This window comes from Geotrypetes seraphini, chromosome 2, assembly GCF_902459505.1.
Source record: "Geotrypetes seraphini chromosome 2, aGeoSer1.1, whole genome shotgun sequence".
NCBI lineage: Eukaryota > Metazoa > Chordata > Amphibia > Gymnophiona > Dermophiidae > Geotrypetes > Geotrypetes seraphini.
The window spans coordinates 447334006-447350475 of record NC_047085.1 but is presented as its reverse complement, the minus strand read 5'-3'; the positions used below and the strand labels follow the sequence as shown (position 1 = coordinate 447350475).

Below are 16470 nucleotides of genomic sequence, written 5' to 3'. Positions count from 1 at the left end.
AAGACGGGATACTGGGATAAATGGACCATTGGTCTGACCCAGTAAGACTATTCTTATGTTCTTATGCTGTAACTAAGGCATGACTCCCCCTTACTCCCCCATGGGTCACTGATTACCCCTTCTGCCACCCAAAGATGTGAAAGAAATGGTACATTCCAGCCTGTATTACAGCTTCAGATGGCCACACAGACACAGTTCCGCATAGAGAATGACACAGTGACTGTTACCCGCAGCTAAGGCACTTTCAGGTTGGTACCTCTGTATCCTTGGATGCGGAGAAGGCCTTTGATCGCATGGAATGGACCTTTATGTAACAGGCAATGGATTGGTTTGGTATTGGTTCTGGATTTATTCAAATGATTCAAACCTTGTATAGTTCCCCATAAATAATACTTTTTCGGAGCGTTTCTGTCTTTTTCTCAAGGCTATATCACCCTGCATAAATTCTATGTTTGTATGGTTGCAGGGTGATACAGTCTTGAGAAAACCGTTTGGTGAAGCATGTCAGCTAAGCTATCCCTGAACCGATGACCACTTAAAAGATAAGTCACTAGTCACTTTAATAGAACCCTAAGCTGAAATAGTTATTCTATTTATTTATACTGCAAAGCACTTTTGGAGAGGGCTAAGCTTTTATAATATGCCCTGATGAGGCTGGCTTGTTTGCTTTATTTGCCGCTCATGGCTGAATAAGTGCTGTCCGTCCAAAGTTACAGGTTCCTGAGGAAGGGACCTAGAGTCCCCGAAACCGGGCTGGTTGTACCTACTCTTGAATTTCATCTGACTTAGCAGTTTACAGTGTCTCCTTGCCTTTGTTTTTCATCCACGGACCATGCCTGCAAGCTAAGTTTTCCTTTTTGATTCTGGGAGTCAGCTGGAGGGACCTTCAAAGTATTTTTCTCTGTTTCAGCACTGTGAATATGTGATTTATTATTATCACTGTTGAATTTCACCTTATTTTTTGATTTGGTTGGTGGGTGCACACAGGAGGGATTCGATGATGGTGTGCAGGTGGAGGTTATTAGACCTTCACCTTAGCATGTGAGTGCTGGAGATGTTTTTCTCCTTTCGCTGGTCCTTCACACTGAGACTCCCTCCTTTTTTCAATTACAGTATATTTTTTATATGGTATATGATTGGTAGTCCAGTGCTTGAGACAGAGGTTAGTTACTTTGAAGGTCCATCAGACCTTTTTTTGCTGCTGTTTGTGGTTTCTATTTAGTATCGTGTGCAGCTTTTTGCCTAGTGGTGTTAGTTTTGCTGTTGAGGAGACAGCACTTAAAGCATAAGACAATGAATGTTTATGAGTCTCAGGTGGTGTTTCTGAGGGTCATTAGAAGCTAGCTGATTAAAATACAAACCATTTGAATGAGAATAGCAAGTGGAACAGGTAAATACTGATCCACCTTAAAGAAATCGCTAATAGATTGCTCTCATTATAAAGAAGAACAGTTATTGATAAACCCTCTAAGATTGTGTCACATATTGAGTATTAAACTGCCAAGGATTTATAAGGATAATTGCATTCTTTTGGATATATGGAAAACTTTAACATTCGTTAATAATCTAACACCTGTACCAGTGCAACAATCCATATGTCAGTCTTTATGATTGAACTCCAAGATTCAAATTGGCGAGTCTAAGATCCTCTGGAAACATTGGCTGCAGGCAGGCATAAGCATGCTAGATGATGTGTTATCAAATGGGAAAATGCTTGATTTTTCACAACTGCAACACATATTTGGTATTTCAAAGTCTCAAGTATATAAGTGGTTGCAGTTGAAGCAGGCTATTCAGAAAGGGTTCCCTGAGTGGCGTAATTTAAAAGATCAGTATAGCTTGCCGGGCCTATGCTACCAGACAGATGGCCTAGGGCATCAGGCTGCCAAGTGGTATAAATTAATTTTAGAATATTTGAATAAGAAACCAAAAACGAGCCTAAGAGATATTTGGAGCATTGAGGTAAAGCAAGAGATTTCTGCTACTCAATGGCCACGGATTTGGTCTTGGAGGATGAGATGTACAGCGTCAGCATCTATGAGACAGACTTGGTTTCTTCTGTTACATAGAATATTTTGGACCCCTGTTCATTTGCAAAAATTAGATAGTTCAAAGTCTAATAGATGCTGGCACTGTCATCTTGATATAGGGACGCTGGATCATATGTTGTACTTTTGTCACTTAATATTAGGCTTCTGGAAGTCTATCTGGGGGGAAATTAATAGGATCCTGGAATCTTCCATTCCTTTATCATACGATATGGTGCTTTTTGGAACTATGTTACAACCCAAGTCTCCAATTTCTGCAGCTAAAAATAGATTACTTCTTGTAATGACTGGGATTGCTATACAAATGATCACAAAAAACTGGAAAAATTGTGATAGACTGAATCACAACTTTTGGTGGGAATCCCTGTGCTTATGTTATTGATACGAACGTATGAATTCGGAACTAAAGGGTCATGGTAAAAACTTCAAGGAGATTTGGGGCCAATTAGCAAATTTTATATCCACCAATTAATTAATAGTCCGAGCCTTACATTTTATTGAGTTTTATACATATCCGGGTTTGGAGGGAGGGCGGGAGGGAAAAGAGGGGGGGGATATGTCTATATTATTATTTGTTAGTAATAAGTGCTTTGGTGTCAATTGTTGTATTTCTGTATGTACTTGTATATGTTTTAAAATGAATAAAGATTATTAAAATGAGAAGAGGATAAGCACTATAAAATCGCTAGAGCAAGCATGGTCCCTTTTTAAGGACACAGTCACCGAAGTGCAAAATCTATGTATACCGTGTATCAACAAGGGATCCAAGAGGAAAAAGAACAAGGAACCGGTGTGGCTCACTGTAGCAGTGAAGGAAGCGATCAGAGACAAGAAGACTTCGTTTAAGGAATGGAAAAGGTCAAAAACGGATGAAAACTGGAAAAAGCACAAACAACATCAAAGCAGGTGCCATAAGGTGGTAAGAGGGGCCAAAAGAGACTACGAGGAAAAAATAACCAAGGAGGCAAAAAACTTCAAGCTGTTTTTTCGATATATTAAAGGGAAATGACCCACGAAGGAAGCGGTGGGGCAGCTGGATGACCATGGAATAAAGGGAGTGCTAAAGGAGGACAAAGCCATCGCCAACAAACTAAACACAATTTTGCATCTGTATTTACCGAAGAGGATATACGCAACATACCAGACGCTGACAGGCTATACGCAGGAAATGAAGACGGGCAACTGACAGGGTTGACGGTCAGTCTAGTAGAGGTATGCAGGCAGATTTATAGGCTTAAAATCAATAAATCCCCAGGAACGGATGGCATCCATCCAAGGGTAATCAAGGGACTGAAAGGGGCTATAGCTAAACTGCTCCAACTAATAGCCAATCTGTTGATCAAATCAGGAAGGATTCCGGAAGACTGGTAAGTGGCGAATGCTACGCCGATCTTCAAGAAAGGTTCGAGGGGAGAACCGGGAAACTACAGACCGGTGAGTCTGACTTCAATACTGGGAAAGATGGTAGAGACGCTGATAAAGGACCACATCATTGATCATCTAGATGGACACAATCTGATAAGGACCAGCGAGCACGGCTTCAGCAAAAAGATCTTGCTTGACGAACTTGCTGCACTTCTTCGAGGGAGTAAACAGGCAGATAGACAAGGGTAACATGGTCGACATTGTATATCTGGATTTTCAGAAGGCATTCGACAAGATCCCGCATGAACGACTACTTCAAAAAATTACAAGCCATGGAATCGAGGGTGAAATATGTGGATTAAAAACTGGTTGGCGGATAGGAAACAGAGAGTGGGGGTAAATGGACAATACTTGGATTGGAAAAGCATCACAAGTGGAGTGCCGCAGGGTTCAGTGCTTGGACCCGTGCTCTTCAACATATTTATAAACGACCTGGAAATTTGTACGACGAGCGAGGTGATTAAATTTCAGACGATACAAAGTTATTCAGAGTATGCAGAAAGATTGCGAAGACTTGCAATGTGACATAAACACGCTTGAGAATTGGGCCATGACATGGCAAATGAGGTTTAATGTGGATAAGTGTAAGGTGATGCATGTTGGTAAGAAAAATCTTATACACGAATACAGGATGTCCGGTGCAGTACTTGGAGAGACCCCCCAGGAAAGAGACTTGGGAGTATTAGTTGTCAAGTCAATGAAGCCGTCTGTGCAATGTATGGTGGCGGCGAAAAGGGCGAACAGAATGCTAGGAATGATTAAGAAGGGGATCACATACAGATCGAAGAAAGTTATCATACCGCTGTACCGGGCCATGGTATGCCCCCACCTGGAATACTGCGTCCAGCACTGGTCACCATACATGAAGGAAGACACGGTACTACTCGAGAGGGTCCAGAGAAGAGCGACTAAAAAGGTTAAGGGACTGGAGGAGTTGCCGTATAGTGAGAGATTAGAGAAACTGGGCCTCTTCTCCCTTGAAAAGAGGAGACTTAGAGGGGACATGATCGAAACATTCAAGATAATGAAGGGAATAGACTTAGTAGATAAAGACAGATTGTTCACCCTCTCCAAGGTAGAGAGAACGAGTGGGCACTCTAAAGTTAAAAGGGGATAGATTCCGTACAAACATAAGGAAGTTTTTCTTCACCCAGAGAGTGGTAGAAAACTGGAACGCTCTTCCGGAGGCTGTTATAGGGGAAAACACCCTCCAGGGATTCAAGACAAAGTTAGACAAGTCCTGCTGAACTAGAACGTATACAGGTAAGGCTAGACTCAGGGCACTGGTCTTTGACTTAAGGGCCGCCGCATAAGCGGACTGCTGGGCACGATGGACCAATGGTCTGACCTAGCAGTGGCAATTCTTATGTTCTTATGAAAAATGGAAAGAACAAAAGGAGGGGGGAATGGGGGGGCTCAGCTAAATTGGTTGGGCTAACAGAGGCTTAAAACATTCTTAAGAGGACAATTATAAATTGCTATGTAATTTATAATTACCATTACATGTTATTTAGTTTCCCTAGAGGTGTTTCTTTTGTGCATCCCTGTGTTGAATTTACTGTTTCCTCGTATGGTCTACTTTATTTTTTTTTACATGTATTTTATTGAAAGCAATGCAGATAACCAGGCATAGAGATAATACAGTCATAGAAAAATAACCGCATTGTATAAGAAAATGAGCAGTTACAATCATATTTTCATGTTTCTCCCTTCTTTCCACCCCCACTTCCCACCCATGAGATCCAAAAGAAAAGACAGGACAATATATACTGGTCACAGGTTGAGTAATCTGCTTCAGGCAGTTGGTGTTAATGAGTTCCAAAATGGTTCCCAAGTAAACTGTAGCCATCTTCCTCCAAGAGTGTCTAAATTGCACTGTTGCACTTATTGCACTGAAATGACAATACAAAAGGATATTTTACTTAAAAATCTTATAAACACCTATTAAACAAGATGTGCCGAAAACTAGTACTGCTGTACTTCACTGGGCTCATTAACTCCACCTACAGTTTTTCCCTTCAGTCCACATGCCAGCAGGAATGTGTTTATTCTGCTTTTTCCCTTTTATTATTTTATTTGGTGTATTTTTGTCTCTTTTTTTTCGGGGTTTCTTGTGCTTGCAATGATTATTCAGCTCTGCCTGCATTGAGATCACACAGACTTCGGTCTGCAGCTGACAGGCCAATCCCTGTCAGCCAGCCTGCATTTACTTCACAAGAGCTCAGGGCCGTCCCCATCTTTCTCCTTCTGCCAAATAAAGGTTTGAGTGTAGGCTGTTGGGCATCCATAGGAGACTCCACAGTATCTCACAGGGTGCCGGCTGCGTCTTCTTGCCTCCGCCCGTTTACGAGCACGTCCGTCAGTCCGCAAGGGTTGAGGTATAGTCAGGCAGAGGGTCCGACTGGCAGCCTGAAGATCAGCATTGAAGAGGCATTCCCAGCATGAGGCAGTGATTCTTTGATTCCAGCTACTGTAAGAGAGCTGAGGCAGGCTGCAGCACATTCCCAGCATAGGTCACATTGAGTAAACAACCATATTAGTCCATATTATTGTTTACTTTATTAGCTGCCTTTGGAGGCAAGAGTATTATTAAAATTTTCCTGTATCTGCTTTAAGCTGATATTGGGATTGTCTCCAGCTTACCTTTTTCCTCATTTTGTGTTGCATAGACCATCAAGAGAAACTAGAAACTTCTACTTATTTGCTTATCCAAAAATTAATGGGTGTAGATATAAGACCTTCTTAGAAAGGACCCTAGCATTTCAAGCTGGTAGGCAACAATCTTGGTTAGGTAAATGTATTCAGCAAGCGATGTTATCCGATTGCTGTTTTCGGAAATTAATTAAGATCATTTTGTTTGATAAGTTTATTACTTAATGAGAGTTTTATTATTGAAATTCTATTTTGCAAATATTTGTATTTTTTACTGTATTATTGTATTTCACTGATTGTCCAGCTCTTTTTAGTGTGAACCGTCTAGAACTTTTGGTTATGGCGGTATAAAAGAATAAAGTTATTATTATTATTAATAATAATAAAGGCTGTCACAGCCTGTGAGTTGAATCGGGGGAGGTTTGAAAATTGAAGTTTTAAGGGTTTCTGCATGTCCTCCTGTGTTCCCCCACCTGAAAAACCCTAAAATCGCCATTTTTGCACTTTGTTTAATGTGAAAAAAATTGCAATTTTGGCGCGAATTTTGTAGTGGTAGCCATCTTGGATTTTTAGCTATCTTTTTTTCTAAAGCTTTATGCTTCTCCAAAACTGCAGTTTTTGCCTCAGAATTTGTTGGGATGGAGTCCTTGGGCTCTCCTAATGTGAATTCTTGCCAGGATTGCACAAATTTAGCGCCTTAAGAGCATCCTTGTGCCACATGCCATATGGCACAGCCAGGAGAAGTGACAGCACCAAGCTTAGCCTCTCTCGTGCTTAAGCAGGTGACAAAACGCTCAGCTAGCCTGGTGGGATGGGTTTCTTTATTTCGGAGCTTGACATGACTGCTAGTTCCATGCGTCTGGCTGCGGATTGTCCACAGCCTAAGAAATGCAAAGTTAAGTCATCTGAGGGTGACTCTACACCCCAGGAGCCAGAGGATTTCTCCGAATTATTGAAACATTTGTGGAATGAGTTTCAAAGCCACCGTTCTTTCCCTGCACAGTGCTGCTCAACCTCAGATGTATCTCTCAGTAGCCTCGTTTCTATGGACACATCCTCGGCTCAGTCCGTCGCTGTTCTTGCGCTGCCTGATCTGGGAGATCCTTATGATTATGACCAGCTTGCTTCCTGGGCCGGGGAAATGAAGTAGCAAAACAACAAAAATATTGTGGAACAGAAGCATCCAAATAACTTAAAAAAAATAATCTTAAAAACAATCTTGTGAGCTGTGCTGTTTGTTTGTAGCCTCTTAACTACTTGGAGTTTTTGTGACTTTCCTGTGTTAATATTTAAGACAGCCAAGGACCCTAAAAGACCCCTGAGAATGGCATTTTATTTTGCTGAAACACAGCCTGTGTTGGGTCATTTTTATTTTATACGTTATTTGATTTTTATCCTGTGGGTCACTTGTGACTGTATACACGCTTTGTGGATTGTTTTTAAGTTATTTGGACGCTTATTAAACTACAAACTGGTACATCTGATCTTCTGTTCTACAATCTTCTTGTTGTTTTATTGAGATGCCTAACAGACCTAACCATCCTGGAGTTCCTTTTTCTTATACAAATGCCTGGTCAGGTGTAATTTGGAGATGCTAAAACAAGGTTCATCTGTAAGCTTACTAATTACAGTATAGCAGTATTTCTTCAAAGCATATAGTAGTCATGGCACATAGGCTTGTCGTACCACTAGGCCTTGTGCACATCTGTGTAGCTGAAAGCTATGCCATCGGTAGTTTCACGACCAGCAGGGCCTTCCAAGGTGGACAGGTTTCAGTGGAAATATCATACTAACAATGTACCACCCATCTGGGCAGCAGCAGATGGCCAGTGTTGGAGGTGGAGGATTGCATTTGATGTGACAACATCAAATTTATACTGTATTCTGTCACGGAAACTTAATGATGATCATCAAGTCGATAGAACTCGAACATGAGTTGAAGGCACCTAACATATAGCACTTCATGCTGATTAATAATTTGAAAAATATCTACCGTATTTGCCGGCGTATAAGACGACTGGGCGTATAAGACGACCCCCCAACTTTTACAGTTAAAATATAGAGTTTGTTATATACTCGCCATATAAGACTACCCCTTCTTCCGCACACCTTCTGCACAACAAATAAAACTTAAAAGAACATCAGAATTTATTTCAACAATTTTAATTAATTCACTAAAGCTGAATAGAACAATAAACCCATGGGAGCTGCCATGCTATTTGTTTTCTAAACTGTTAACCAAACTGAAACTGTCAATGATAGAAGGAAGATAACACATAGAGGGAGAGAGCAAGTGCCGGGCAAGTCCCTAGCAAGTTTGCTGGCATGACAGTTTCCCTTTAAAAGCCTTCAAAAGCCTCCTGTTCGCCCCCGCAACTTCCTTAAGGGCTAGACTCCACACACGGCCGCATGTGCGAGAGACGTAGTAAAGAGAAAAGGGGTGGGGCCAGAGCGCCGCTGCTTCCCGCTGCGCAGGATGAAGGAGCTGGCACCCTTGTCACACTGATGTCCCGCCATGGCCCCGCTGATGTCCCGGCAGGTTTACTAGTACCGTAAGCACCGTAAGGAGGTAAGGAAGGAGATGTTAGGGCATGTAAAGTAAGGGCATGTAAACAGTACTCGGCGTATAAGACGACCCCCGACTTTGGGGAGGATTTTAAGGTACTGAAAAGTCGTCTTATACGCCGGCAAATACGGTACATTGTTCTCATGTGACACCAGGTACTTGTGCTCAGTTTGAACAATGCAGTACACAGATGAGGTAGATTATGTTACATCGGAGCTCACATAGATGGGGTTGATGACCAAGATACCTGACCACAGAGATATCTGCTTAACAACATTTTATGAGAGCCCTCTGCATTTCTCTGACATATTTTAGGCTGAAATTTGTTAGAGAAATGCAATAATAATAATAATAATAAATAAAATAATAATAAACTACTCATAAGAACATAAGAATAGCCATATTGGTTCAACCCAATTGTCCATCTAGCCCAGTATCTTTTTTTCCACAGTGACCAAGTTACAAATACTTGGCAGAAACCCAAACGGTAGCAACATTCTGTGCTATCAATCCCAGGGCAAGCAGTGGCTTCCCTCGCCTGTTTCAGTAAAAACTATGAACTTTTCCTTCAGGGACTTGTCCAAACATTTTTTAATAACTCAGATGGACCTGATGGACCAATGCTCTCTTGCTCTTTTTCCACTTCTGCTTCGTCTCATATTAATCATGCCCTGATTCACTCCTCAGACACTGGGGGGGAGAGGGGGGATGATTCTATAAATAGAGTGCCTACATGTAGGCTCCATATATGCACGTAAGTTATAGAATATGGATTTTTTTACCCACATATATGCACATATACTCATGTATGCACAATTCTATAATTACACCCACAAGTAGAAGGTGGCTATTTACTATATAAAGCCAGAATCTGTTTGTGGTATGGGCAGAACACGGGACAAGCATGTATTTACACCTATGATCATCACTATGTCTAATTCATCCTCCTCCATGATTGCCTCTATATTTGTGATTTAGTTCCCAAACTCTGATTTTGCTCTTTTTGCCCATCCCTAAGTGCTTAATGTTTTACTTACTTGAGGCCTTTGTAGATCATTCACGATAATCCTAGTTTAAAATCCTCCTCTGTTCTACAAGGCTGTTTGTCAATTTTTTGATAGATGGATGTCACCTCTGCTCAGAATTTCTTGTAAAATCATCCCATGGCTCAGGAAGCTGAAATGCTGTTACCAGTTTTGCATTCATCTTCAGATTGCAAGTTTCTCTGTGTGTCCTTTATCCTTGACTGGGAGGATCAAGAAGAATACCACCATCTACTGTTTTCTCTCTTCTAGAGCCATGAAGTCATTTATAATACATTTGGAAAGAAACTTAGCAGCATCATTTGTGTTAACATGGATAAGCAGCATTGGATATTCATTTATTATTTTGGATTTTGCTTATATATATTTTTTTCAGTAGTAGCTCAAAATGAGTTATTTTTGGGGACACTAGATATTTCCCTGGCCCTGGCCAATCTAATTTTTGTACTTGTGGCAATGGAGGGTTGGTTACATGACCTGCCCAAGTTCACAAGAAGCAACAGTGAGATTTGAGCTGGCACTCTTGGACATCAAGCCTGGTGCTCTAATCACTAGGCTACTCTTCCTTCTAGGCTTCATGACAGTAGGTTCCATGATTGTCTGCACTCTCTATAATGTCTTGGATCTTGGGAAATCATATCTAGTTGGCAGATGAATGTCTCTCTACCTCTCAAAAAGAAGTCACCTGCCACCACCATCTTCGCTTCGTAGACACAATGGTTGCTGATCTTGTAGCTTTGATGTTTATGAGTTCTAGTTCTTCTTAGCATTGTTTCTCCTTTCGCTTCCAGGGCTGCATAATGGGTTTTCTCATATGAATGTGAAGTCAGAATTTAGAGTCTACTGGTTCTGGTAATCTGTGTCCAGCTGTTGTCTTTTGGTTCAGTTTCACCTTCCCCTTCCCCTCTTCTGGAGTTTTCCATCGAGAAAAGTTTCATCAATGTAATCTTTGCGGTCATGATACTTTTCAGCTTCATCAGCTCCTCTCTTAGTTCTACCACCTGTTTCCTGAGGAAGTGAACCCACAAGTGTTTTTTCACACTGTGGATCAGATTATCAGTCTGGGTAGAGACAGGAGTAGTAACAGTAGTGGCATGATATTTCCCAACCATTCTTCTGCTGTTAGGAGCTTTGGTACCTGTTGAAAGAAACAAAAAAGACTTACCAAAGTTCTTACCTTTTTCTCTATTTTTCTACAAGTAATAAAACCAACCAGCCTCTTTTCTGTGAAATCTAACAATACTTCTGAACTTTGATTCCCTGTGTGTACTCCTTTTTGCTTAACCACATGTTATTATGAAGTATAGAACATATTTATGTAACTATGAGGCATGAGTTTAGTGTAGTTTTCTTAGAAGACTCATGTTGCAAAGGATTATAAAAAATCAGACCTACAGATCTTCTCACAGAGACAATACCAAAGAGGGTACCTTTAATACAGCTTATAAACAAACCAAATATAGCAGTAGAGGAGGTTACCTATGAGGGGCATTCAATAATTTATCTACTTCAGTAGGAAAGAAAAGAGTTTTCAAAAAGTTTTTGTTTTATTTTTCAATATAGTCCCCCGAAAGCTCCATACACTTCATCCACTTTTCCTGCAATGACTTTAACCCCTTTGAAAATAATTCTGCTTGACCTTCAAACCAGGACATCACAGCTTCATCACTTGAAAACCGCTGTCCATGGAAAGATTTCTTCAAAACTCAGAACAGGAAATAATCATGTGGTATCATATTCCAGTGGTATTAGGTAGAGGACGGTATGGAGATTTAACTCATGTTTCCACCTGTAAAATTGGACTATGAGACGAACAACCACTTTGAAAGAAATAACTCTAGATGCGGATAGGAATGATTTACAATCATCACTATGTATTGGCCTCATCAATGCGCATTCCATTCTGAACAAAATTGTATTACTATCTGACTTATTAAACGATAATCAGTATGATGTTTTATGTGTAACTGAATCTTGGTTACAAGACTCTGATGTTGTAGAGGTGTAGCAATGCTTTTCTTCAGCTTACACTTGGAAATGGAGCTGTAGAAAAGGTAGAGTGGAGGAGTTATTATTTTTTTCAAAAGGGATCTTGGTTTTGAATTATTTTTTTCTGAAACTTCCTCTCAAATAGAATATGTTGTGATTACAAATTTAAAAAAATGTCGATTTGTACAGTTTATTGTCTGCCAGGAAAGCTAGGTACTGATTGTTCACCGTTATTTGAGATGTTACAGATTGATATAGAATTCTTTGCATAGTAGGAGACTTTAATGTTCCACTTAAGGCAGAAAGAGAAGGGGACGATAAGATTGACTGTGATTTTATTTATATGTTAGAAGCTTGTGCTTTTGTTCGGGCGATGGTGCGTCCGCATCTTGAGTACTGCGTCCAATATTGGTCGCCGTACCTTAAGAAGGATATGGCGTTGCTCGAGAGAGTTCAGAGGAGAGTGACACGTCTGATAAAAGGTTTGGAAAACCTTTCATACGCTGAGAGATTGGAAAAACTGGGACTCTTTTCCCTGGAGAAGAGGAGACTTAGAGGGGATTTGATAGAGACTTACAAGATAATGAGAGAGTAGAGAGGGACAGATTCTTCAAACTTTCAAAAAATAAAAGAACAAGAGGACATTCGGAAAAGTTGAAAGGGGACAGATTCAAAACGAATGTTAGGAAGTTCTTCTTTACCCAACATGTGGTGGACACCTGGAATGCGCTTCCAGAGGGCGTAATAGGATAGAGTACGGTACTGGGGTTCAAGAAAGGATTGGACAATTTCCTGCTGGAAAAGGGGATAGAGGGGTATAGATAGAGGATTACTACACAGGTCCTGGACCTGTTGGGCCGCCGTGTGAGCGGACTGCTGGGCATGATGGACCTCAGGTCTGACCCAGCGGAGGCATTGCTTATGTTCTTATGACAGTACAAGCAGTAACTCATAAGGCCAGTCATTTTTTGGATTTGGTATTTATATCTGCAGGGATGATAGGAAAATTAATAGCACTCCCAGAAGTACAACCTATGATATGGTCAGATCACTCATTAGTACAATTCATATAGCAAACATCAGATTGAAACAAACTGTACAATGGTTAGCATGCCAAAATTTGATATTGATATTGTTAAAAATAATTTAATTTTGGAACTACAGCAATTGAATGAAAATGATGATGTATCTGTGATGACCAATGATTGGTATAGATTGTCAAAGTACTCACTGGTTGATATTGTTCCTGAATGGATAGTTAATGTTTTCTCAGCTAGTACACTGGCTATGTCACTTGAAGCCCAAATTATGAAGTTATGACTGTCTTATTTTGGTCACACCATCAGAAGAGAGAGATCACTGGAAAAGGACATCATGTTTAGGAAGATCAGAGGAACCAGGCGAAGAGGGCGACCTGCAATCAGATGGCTGTACACTTTGAAAACAACCATGGGGCTGATGCTGGAGGACCTTTCTGGACTAACACAAAACTGATTTCTTTTTAGATCTGGAATTCATCAAGTCGTTAGGACTCGAACACGAGTTGATGGCATCTAACAACACCACCTCATCCATGACACACAGAAATTTTACAGAAGTTGAGACAAGAAGTAAGAAAATATGAACAATTGTGGAGGAAAGCAAAAGATGTGGATGATTATGATTATTTGATTGATTGAATATCAGGCTTATTGTGAACTAGAAAGAGATAGATACTATTGTGAGAGGATTAGGCTTGTGGTTAATAAACCACAAGAATTATTTGATACAGTGAAATTTCTGATTGAAGGTAACGCTGTTAAGGATAATGCTGTAGGTCCAGATGCTGATGATTAATTATTTAGAGTATCTCTTATACAAGAAAACATCTAAATTACAGACTAGGTTTATGAATATACAGGATATGAAAGCACCTGTTCCTGGTGTGACATTCACAGCCCCAAGGATGACCCTTTCAAGGTTAGTATAGGGGTTAAGCCAACTCCCCTAGCCAGGAATCCAGAAGCAGGTAGAGCCTCAGAGGTTACAGAGGACAGGGCTGCCTATCCTGGTACTGGGGTTCAAAAAAAGATTGGACAATTTCTTGTTGAAAAAGGGGATAGAGGGAGATAATCCAAAAAGCACCTTATAACAAATCCATCCAAACTTAAAAAGCACTCTGGCCCCAAAAGGCAACCAATGCAACTTGGTATAAAAAGGACTAACATGATCATATTTTTAAGATTAAAAATCAGGCAAACTGCAGCATTTTGCACCAACCGAAGTCTTAATATAATCTTTTTAGGTAACCCCAAACAAATTATATTACAATAGTCTAAAGTTGATAATACAATAGATTGAACCAGTAACCGAAAAGATTCACTGTCCAAAAACTTTTTAATGGTTCTTAATTTCCATAAAAGCGCATAACCTTTTTTTAATTAATAAATCTAGGTATCATTGTTGAGGATACATTGAAACCCTTAGCTTAATGTGTGACAGCTGCTAAGAAAGAAAATAGAATGTTAGGAATTTGTTGCCAGAGAATGTGGTGAAATCAGTTAGCTTAGCAGGATTTAAAAAAGGTTTTGATAAGTTCCTAAAAGAGAAGTCCATAGGCCATTATTGAGATGGCTTGGGGAAATCCGCTGCTTATTCCTAGGATAAGCAGCATAAAATCTGTTTTACTACTTGGGACTTGAGTTTGCCACTGTTGGAAACAGGATACTAGGCTTGATGGACCATCAGTCTGTCCCAGGATGGCAATTCTTATGTTCTAAATATACATTTATTTTTGCTTTTAAGTTCTTTGACCTATTATTTATTTATTTGGTTTCATATCCCATCCTCCCAGAAGAGGTCATAATGGGTTACAAGTTTATATTCATAATAAAGTGTATGGAAAATGTATCTGTTTAAAAGAAATTTAACCCAAATTCATAACCTTAAGGGTAGGTGTTATGATGCACCAACAAGATGAGAAAACTGAAAGGAAATACTACCCTCCTCTCTGCATGGCACAAAATACAAAGATAAAATCATGCAAAAACATATATAAGGTTATATAAAAACATCAACGTGCAAAGATACCCATTCACTACTACTACTATTTATTATTTCTATAGTGCTACCAGATGCACACAGCACTGTACATTAAACATGCAAGAAATAGTCTCTGCTCAAAGACTTTATGCACTGTTTTCTCAATAGGAAAAAGGAAAACCAAGGTTCACATTTACCTGGACAAGTCGTTGTTGCAACATGTGTCCAATGGATTACTATTGTATTTGGATGCTGGAGAATATAGATGTTGAAGACAGAGGCATCTCATTGGAGCAGGTATCAGGTACAGGTGAGCTGCTACTGCTCCCTGAAATGGAGCATCCCCTATGGCCACAGAGCCTGAAGCAAATAACTCTTCCAAGGGTCTTTTATTCCTTGAAACTACACTATTAACATATTAACATTCTCTCTTTGTTTGAGTGACATTACACAAGGAGAGAAATGACATATGTGAATTGACTGATTGGGAGATTTGTATGCAGAAGCTTAAAATTATTAATTTGGAAGTTATACAGGAAATGTTGGCCACTCTATCAGCGTAAATAATGCACATTTTGTAAAACTACAAAAAGGTGGTATACAAAAGAATGTTTGAAACTGAACTATCCTTAAAACAGAATCAAAAGAGTGTGAGCATCTTAGCTTAAAGGAATTTGTTATAAGAGAATAAGATTGGGTTGTTGGAGAATATTGTTACGCAAAGGAATCTTCAGCTCATAAATTTCCCTAGATTGAGAATTATTTCACATGTGGAAATGTTTACAAAGTATATATTTGGGATATATTGAAAATTCCAGAAACAGTATGTCCTATGATATTTAAGGAATATTACGGTATGTACCTCCTTTCAAGAGGTCTGAGATTAGACTTTTTATGGGATTATTGGAAACTTCTGGAAAAAATGTGTTCCAGCTACCCTGTTTATATCTTTGGCTCTGCATTCTAATTGTGATTTCCTTTTGAATTTTTTTTTGTCATTAAAATGATTTACTTTTTGGCTTTAAGGTCTGGAAGTTTCCAGATGTTGCTGAAAAGACTGAAATGGAGGAGGTTTATGATGACGAACTTGGTGCCTTTTTTGAATGAATTATCCCCTGTAAATGTGTTATCAAGTATCACAATGTGAAATATGTTTTTTTATGAACCAGCTCAGATTATCCAGTTTTTCTCTGAGTAGATTTGATGTGACTTAATATTATGTATTAACTTTTTGTCTTTGTATTTAATATTTCTGGACTCGTACTTAGGGCTCCTTTTACTAAGGTACGCTAGCGATTTTAGCATGTGCTGCAGATTAGCGCGCGCTGCCCCCCGCGTTATGCGTAAAAACTGACGCCAGCTCAATGGTGGCATTAGCGTCTAGCGCGCTGGGCAATGCAGCGCGCGCTAAAACCGCTAGTAGCTTAGTAAAAGGAGCCCTTAATGTGTCTTGTTTGGTCATTTTTTCTGTATATGAATGATTTTGCTGTTATTATGTAAATATATTCAATAAAAAATTTATTTCTTCCAGTGTTTAGATGTATAAAACAACCAGTCTGTATGATATATCTGCATAAAGAACTATAACTACAATGTCCTACCATTTGAGGAGAGCACCAAATGGCATGTAATGCTGATGATACCAATAAGTCATTAAAATGTTGTCCCTTCATGTGTACCACCAGGATATCTTGACCTCAAACATACTCTCGGCCTGTACTATATT

The 16470-nt window shown here is 39.7% G+C and overlaps 1 long non-coding RNA gene across 3 annotated transcripts in view; it reads left to right on the top strand.

Moving 5' to 3' along the window:
* LOC117354269 overlaps positions 1-16072 on the top strand; it is a 91870-nt gene extending 75798 nt beyond the window's left edge. The window contains exons 5-7 of one of the 3 annotated variants that reach the window (XR_004538160.1): positions 13229-13333; positions 14913-15048; positions 15771-16072. This is a non-coding gene — a long non-coding RNA (uncharacterized LOC117354269). Of the gene's footprint in view, positions 1-13228; positions 13334-14912; positions 15055-15770 lie in introns of all 3 variants that reach the window. The other 2 variants (XR_004538158.1, XR_004538159.1) reach the window with 2 other exon arrangements.
* The last annotated feature ends 398 nt before the right edge of the window (positions 16073-16470 follow it).